Genomic DNA, 8,753 nt, shown 5'->3' with positions numbered 1-8,753 from the left:
GATTCTCAACCAATGGAGTGACCCAGCGCCCCAGGATTTTGACTTTTTAAATCATCTAACAGGTACTAAAGAGTATATACAAATTTATGAAATTATCAATTAAAAGTTACTTTTTTAATTTGAATTCTGATCACAGGACTGCTCAGTGGTCAGTTTCAATTTGGAAACCAATTGGTTTTGTCTATGCCCTAGGTTTCTTCTGAGGTTGTATAAAAGTTCCAGAGAGCACCACCTATTCAAGGTGTCAGAGAAAGCCCAGATAGCTGCCCTGTTCGTCTCTGTCGTATCAAGCCTGGAGTTTAGGTCAGAACTATTGACTGACTCAAGCACCTTTAGTCATCTTTATGTAATAATTTTGAACGTTGCTTGTGTGATAGAGGTGGTAGCAAACCTGAAGACAGTAAATCACTACAATATATAAATGTATCAAATCAACCCTTTGTATACCTTAAGCTTACACATGTTATATGTCAGTTACATTTCATTAAGAAAGAAAAGGAAGTTGCCTGGTTAAGAAAAATCCATAGAAAATCCCATCATCTGAAACTTTTAGGAAAATCATTTGAACAATCTATTACAAAGTAGATTACTGATAATTCCAAACCACCAGAATCAGGGCAATGCCTATTCTTCAAACTCAAATACACTTTAGTGTCCTTCAGCTGTCCAAAAATGGCCACTCCAAATGACTGCTTTGTGTATAATTCCAGTTTTATTATCTAGACATATTAAAGAGTTTACAGATTTACATATTGAAGCTTCAGCCTCAGGCTGCAGTGACTTATTGCTATGTCATGGCTCATATCCTTTCTTTAATACTGTGTTTCCTAGAGATACAACCGATCAAGTCACAAGCTGTAGGTCACTGCTGTCACCATTCAAAGGACTCAGAATCCAGGGGTCAGGTCTGTCATTCAAGGACTTCTGCTATACGTAGAGACTCAGGCCATCATCAATCACTTTCCTTTTGTAAGTATTTTTCTATTATAATTTTGTAACATAATGAAAATAGTTTTCCTGAATCATATGTTTATTATTCACTTCAAACACATTTATCAGAAACTGAAAGTTGGTAGGAGAGAAACTGTAGGCCCTAGATATCGGAAAAATTGCCAAATAAGAGATTTAAAAGAATTAGATCTCACACATAGATACTCCTCTATCAATGGTATAATTTCTTTAGACTGAACTTCAATTTTAAATTGGATTATCATTCTTTTGCTTTTGGAAGTAGGGTTGTAATGCCTGTTGGGGGGGGTGGATTGTATAGAAAGAAAAAAATGAAAGCTCTTAAGAAATGAACAGTATGGAACATAACGGACTCTGAGGAAGAATATACAGGAAAAACTGTAAATTTACAAATGTAAGATTAAAATCAATGTATATAGAAAAGCAAATAAACCCAAATACAGAACACCTATTTTGAAGCAATGGCCTATGGAAAGAATAGTAATGGCCACAAACAGGGACTGAAGGGTGAAAAGGAAAGATACTATGTGTACAGAGAATGATATCTGTAGGGGAAGGATTCTGTCTTACCCATCTAAGAAAAAAAATTCTATTCCTAACAATGTGATGACCCCTCTCCCCAAGCCTTCCAGCCCTGAGATGGGCAGCTGATTGAACTTCAGGCGGTGAATAATGGAAGAAGAACCAAGCCAGAGATGGGGCAAAAGCAATCACATTATTTTCTTATCAGAATTTGAACAAGGAATTAGGTTTTGATTTTAGAAGCTGTTACTGATGGAGCTACTTTCTGCCATGCTATATATTTAAGAAGTTAAAGTGAGTCAACAGAAAATAGCATGAAAACAGAGGACACAGAAGCAAAGAGAAAATAAATCTACCCTATATAAAAGAAAGGAAGCCCCTTGTTCCAGCTCAAGTCTGCATTTTGCCACATTTTTTGTAAAAAAAAAAACTTTTTAGGGGTGCCTGGGTGGCTTAGTCGGTTAAGTGTCCGACTTTCGCTTAGGTCATGATCTTGCGGTTCATGGGTTCGAGCCCCGCGTCGGGCTCTGTGCTGACAGCCAGCTCAGAGCCTGGAGCCTGTTTTCAGTCTGTGACTCCCTCTCTCTCTGACCCTCCCCTGCTCACGCTGTCTCTCTCTCTCCTAGAAATAAATTAAAAAAAAATTTAAAATACCTTTTAATTTTATAATAAAGGATCATGTAATAAAGTACTGGAGAATACATATACTGTTAATATTTGGTAGCTAAGAAACAAATAAATGTGTCCCTCTGCATTCTTTTCCTGAAAGAAACTAAACAAACTCTTAAAACATGTTGACTGAGGGAGGAAAGAATGAAATGGGGGAGGGAGGAATAACAGACCTTCACTTTTGTTTTTACACACACACACACACACACACACACACACACACAGAGGAAATACCTGTGGATTGGGGTCATAGATAATCTATGTATTTAAATAAATGANTCACGCTGTCTCTCTCTCTCCTAGAAATAAATTAAAAAAAAATTTAAAATACCTTTTAATTTTATAATAAAGGATCATGTAATAAAGTACTGGAGAATACATATACTGTTAATATTTGGTAGCTAAGAAACAAATAAATGTGTCCCTCTGCATTCTTTTCCTGAAAGAAACTAAACAAACTCTTAAAACATGTTGACTGAGGGAGGAAAGAATGAAATGGGGGAGGGAGGAATAACAGACCTTCACTTTTGTTTTTACACACACACACACACACACACACACACACACACACAGAGAGGAAATACCTGTGGATTGGGGTCATAGATAATCTATGTATTTTAAATAAATGCGAATACAGATTACTTTAAAAAAATTTAATCTTTGTTTTTGAGAGAGACAGACTGCAAGCAGGGGAGGGACAGAGAGAGAGGGAGACACAGAATCCAAAGCATTCTTCAGATTCTGAGCTGTAAGCAGGAACCTGATGCGGGGCTCAAACCCATGAACCGTGAGATCACGACCTGAGCTGATGTCTGTCACATAACTGACTGAGCCACCCAGGCACCCCCAGATTGCTCTTTTAAATGTGATACTGATCTACCTGGTAATAACATATTAATCACTAAGTAGGAAAAGCAGGTAAATACATACCAGCTCTATACTTTTATCTACTGGGTCTACCTAACATTAATGAAATTCTAGTATTCTGATACGAGAAAACAATTAATTTGCAAATCAAGTATGAACCACCTGGATTTCCAAACTTTGCAAATGTTTCCCATCCCAATGAGCCTTGATATTGAGATGCTGCAGCAAAAAGGGTCAAGTTATCATCATTTTCTCAGCATTTAAAAAAGTCAATTACTCAAAATGTCTTTAAAAAGTGATGAAGAAATATTGGTTGAACATTTTTTTAATGCTTTTCAAACTGAAAATCATAGATTTGGCTTATAACACATATATCAATCGCATGAAATAATCCTCCCAAAATTGAAAGAGCTGGTGACTTAACAATTATCAGAGAGATAAGTGACACAAAGTTAATATTAACTAAACAATTTTCTTGGTTTTTAACTTTTTATTTAAATTCCAATTTGTTAACATATTAGTTTCAGGTGTACAATATAGTGCTTCTATACTTCCATACAGTACTCAGTGCTCATCACAAGTGCACTCTTTAATCCCCATCACTTATTTGTTTTGTTTCTTAACTTCCATATATGAGTAAAATCATATAACATTTGTCTTTCTCTGACTGAGTTATTTTGCTTAGCATAATATACTCTAGCTCCCTCTACATTCTAACAAATGGCAAGATTTCATTATTTTTGATGCTGAGTGATATTCCATTGTGTATATAGACCACATCTTCTTTATGCACTAGTCAACGGACATTTGGGAAACAGAGCCAATTTTCCATTGCTTCATTTTAGTAAGAGGAGAGGCTGTGCCAGTCTAGGTCAGCCATAGAAAGTGGATGGCATGTGGAGCTTCAGGCTCCATTCTTTCCCCTCTGGTAGATATTGCCATTAATTATTGCACTTGTTTTCAATGAGTCTAGGTGTTGCCTCAGATTTCTTTTCAACATTTTGTAAGAAAAATACTTCATTTCTCACCCTACTAGTTAGACTACAAATTTTATGGAACTAAAGTTTGGGTGTCTAAGCAGAAGAAGGTAGTTAAGTGTTTGACATTAATTCATGATAAATAATGAAACATGATTTGATCATTTTTCTTTAGGATACATACTTCATGAGAAAAATCATAGCTTCCATTACTTCATAAAGGAAAGACTAATAGTGAAAATGCTGGGAAAGTTAAGTTACCATGTAAAAAGTACCCCCTATGTTCTAAGTGCTGTGCTAAGTCCTTTATCACACTTACCTTGTTTAGTCGTAACAATAATTCTGTGAGATGGGAACTGGCACATCAACTTTTACAGAGGAGGAAACCAAGATGTGAAACAACATGCTCAAGATGATTGAACATTAGACAACGAATATCTCATAGCAAGGTCCCCTGCCTCAAACACCTAGTATGTCAACAATGACTTTAAACTGCCTCTCCTCAGTCCGATATTCAGAGGCCGACTGCCCTTTGCAGGGAAAGTTGTACTGCAATGACCGCATTGAGTAGTGCTTGAAAGGACTACTTGCTCATTAGTTAAGGAAATTTCCTTTTGGCAAGAGGCAGTCCCCATTGTAATGAAAAGTACAGCACTGTTCTTCAATTTAATCTGAATGCTTTCAGTTCTAACGCCAAAGAGGAGGTAGCTCAGAGTCATTACTTATTGCCACACTCAACCAATGGAACAATCATCAAATGCGGAGAGCCACATTCTCTACTCCAGGCCACCAGAGCAAAAATAGTATCTCATTTTCCTTTCAATCTGAGCAGATCATTATCAACAGTAGTTACTGACTTCAGAACGGTGCTTACAGCCTAGTGTCTCCCAAAGAGGTGATGCTAGACTACATATTATTTTTACCACTTTCAAAGCCTAATGGAAATTGTACAAATATCTGCCCTAAGGCTTTATTAGGTTAATGAAAACAACAGGTGCCCTTGATTTTAGTAAGTTTTCTATCAAAGCAGAGTGGGTATTGCAAACTGTAACCCAAAGCTGCATGTATCTCCTTCAGATAAATCTGGAGACTAGGCACTTTCTGACAGCACTCACACAGCACTCACTGTTTTCAAATGTCTCCATCCCATATGATACTGTCACTGTTCATCTGTGCTATAGATGTCACAGGAAATGAACCATAAAGTTGTATAATAATGGCTTTCATGTGAAGATCAATTTATTACTACAGGGTAGTGACTATATTTGGCAGAATTACACAATGAAACCCAAGTGCTGGGCTCTGGAACTCATGGTTTACAAGTTAATACTTAGATTTCAACAATACTACCTGTTTCTTCCCCTATCCTCACTTATGGGCAAAAAATGCCTAAGCAGGGGATCCCAGCATTTAACAAGTACATGTTATGTGACAGAAACTATGTAATGTTTTATAGCTATTCTCTTATTTATCCTTTACAGCAATCCAATAAAGTACGTAGCATTATTATCCCTGGATGGAAAAAAATGAATAACTGAGATATACTCACATGATAGATGACTGACTTGGGATTCATATCTGTCAGCTATCTTGCCCTAAATATCTTAGACAGTGTGAGGCCTTTTCCAGCTCTTCCACACCTTCTTTCCCTGCATTTCACTGTTTGCTTGTACAAGTGCTCATTTATAAACTAATCCCTAGCACCTTCATTTTATCAGTGTGTAGCTTCTGGTTCTTGAATTTGGACTATGACTTCTATACTAGAATTATCTCTTCTTGTTTCAAATAAAGAACACCAAATCTTATGTCAATGGAATCCTGATACTTTATTGATACGTCTCTATTTCACTACCATTTGGTACACAAAACTTACAAAAGCCCAGAGCATTATATGGGACTCACATGTTTCAGTAGATTTTTGATTATAACAAATTAGAACAAACTAAAAGCTCGAGATACTTCTATGAAACTCTTTCACATTTGTCTTTAGACCATGATTTCTGATGTTACCTCTCAATCTCTAAAAAGTGATTAACAGGTAAAAAACAATTAAGTTATTAATTAAATATTATTTTCCTTGGGGTATCTGGGTCGCTCAGTCAGTTAAGCATCTGATTCTTGGTTTGGGCTCAGGTCATGATCTCACAGTTTTGTGAGTTTGCACCCCATATCTGACTCTGTGCTGGACGCATGGAGCCTGCTTGGAAATCCCTCTTTCCTTCCCCTGCTTATGCCGTCTCTCTCTCTCAAAATAAATAAATAAAAAAGAGCATTTTCCAAGTTGTAGGGAAAAAATAGCAGCAAATATCAAAATATAATCAGAAAAATTCTTACAAACATTGCAAGTGAACAACTCATTTCCAAATTACAATTTGAGCAATTCTAAAACACCACATTTCTTTCAGAAGCACATCTGCAGCAAAATATCCATATATAATAAATATATGTAAATATTTATATAAATATATATGTTGATATAAAACAGCAGCTTACTGCTCAAACTGAACACTGATCTCTATTTTATGGAACTCTAGGGACAGTCATATTGGAGATAAAGAAATAAACTCTTGGGGTACCTGGGTGGCTCAGTCGGTTAAGCATCTGACTCTTGATCTCCAGTCATAATCTCACAGTTCATGAGTTCACTTCACTGGGCTCTGTGATGAAAGCGTGGAGCCTGCTTGAGATTCTTGACTCTGTCTCTGTCTCTGTCTCCCCCTCCACCACTTGCACAAAAGCGCCCTCTTGCTCTCTCTCTCTCTCTCCCCAAATAAATGAACACTTAAAATTTTTTAAAAAAAGAAAATCTTTAGTTAATGTGTCCCATGTGGAAATTATTCCCCAAGTGCAAGGGAAAATTTTAAGAAACTAAAACTTCACATAAATGGAGGTAAAGGCCAGGAAATTAACAATTCAGCTGGACAAGAGAGTTGAAAATTGTAAACGAGTAAAACATAAAAAAAGTATCAAAATTCACAAAGTGACATTATTTACCATTATATTCTAGGGTTTCTCCTGTTTGGAAGAGTTAATCTGGGACATAACTTACCACAAGATGTTAGTATATTCTGTTTCTCTGGTGACGTAATAGGGAAGAGAAACTTAATTTGATTACATTATCCATACTCTCATCTCCCACTCTAACACTGTAGAGTATCTTTAACATTTATTCCAGGCAATTTTTACTCTTTTCTATGTTTTTTATTTGTTTCACTTGAGAAATTCATGGGTGGTTTTCTAAGAATATTGTGCATGTTTTTATAGAGCTTCATCTTCATAAGGATCTTAACTGATAAGTACTTACATTCTGCTATCATGGTAGCATGATAGTAACATATTAAAAAGTTTAAGGCTTTTGTTTTCCCAGTTTTTACATGCATTTTCAATTATCCTGACTGTACTAGTTTTCTAATATCACCACAAATTATCAAAAACTTGGTACCTTCCAATAATACAAATTCCTAATTTTACAATTCCGTAGGTCAAAATATTAGCATGCGTTAAGATCAAGATGGTAGCAGGGCTGAGTTTTTCTCTGGAGACTCTTAAGGGAGAATCCGATTGCTTGCTCAATCAAGTTATTGGCAGATTGCAGTTTCTTGTGGTTACAGAATTGAAATTCTTGTTTTCTTGACGGTTGCCAGGTGATGTCCATATCCAGATTTTAGAGGTCTTCCATGTGCCATGACTGGTGGCCTCTTCTCCTGTCTTCAAAGCTAGCAACAGCTCATTGAGTCCCTTTCATGCTTCAAATCACACCTGCTTCTACCTCCATCTTATTTTACAGCCATAGCTTCCTCAGGACTATAGCATAGATATCTTTGAGGAGCCTAAAATACTGATAAAAATATCTCCCAGATTCTCCAGACAGAATCTGTTGTCTGAATAGTAGAGACAGTTTCGTCCACAAAAGCTAAGCGAAATGATGCCTCATGAAAATCGAAGAAAAGTGAATTGTGGATTTTTTCAACTTTTAAAATCTATATTTAGAGCTCTGTCTGAACTCGTCAACATTCTAAAATCAGTTAAGCCACATGTAGAAGGCTTCACTTACAAAAGGTTATGTGTGCAATGTAATCAGAGGCAAGACTGTCTAATCCATCTAATTGCTATTTCAAGGGATGGTTTATATCAAAGAAATGGTACTTATCGGGGCGCCTGGGTGGCTTAGTCGGTTAAGCGTCCGGCTTTCGCTTAGGTCATGATCTCGCGGTTCGTGGGTTCGAGCCCCGCGTCGGGCTCTGTGNTAAATAAAAAAGTAATAATACTTATCGAGCATTCACATTATACACGGTATTTTTCTAAGTGTTTTATCTTTAATTCCCACTGCCAGTCTAGAGGTAAGCTCTCCTACCATATTTTTAATACCATTTAAAATATGAGGAAACTGAAGGGCAGAAAGTTTACATAGTCAATAATAAGCTGAGCTGATATTCGAATACAGGGAGGAGACATCTACACCTGCTCTGGCTGAAAGAACTTGTGCTCATGGCAATGATGTTCCTATCAGCTCTCTCCCATGAGGCAACTACTCTCTACACGTGGCAACTGAACACATGTAGCGTGGCCAGTGTGACTGAGGAACTAAGCTCTTTTGAATGTATTTCATTTTAATTAATTTACATTATAAAAGTGTCATGTGGCTAGTGGCTACCATATTGGTAATCTTGCGAGCCATCCTCTTAATCACATCACGGAACAGCCTTAAGATAGCACTCTCCTACTCTCGATTCATCTTTTACAAACATA

The sequence above is a fragment of the Crocuta crocuta genome, unplaced genomic scaffold (assembly GCF_008692635.1).
Source record: "Crocuta crocuta isolate KB4526 unplaced genomic scaffold, BGI_CrCroc_1.0 scaffold268, whole genome shotgun sequence".
Lineage (NCBI taxonomy): Eukaryota > Metazoa > Chordata > Mammalia > Carnivora > Hyaenidae > Crocuta > Crocuta crocuta.
Note: the sequence above shows the minus strand (reverse complement) of the source record.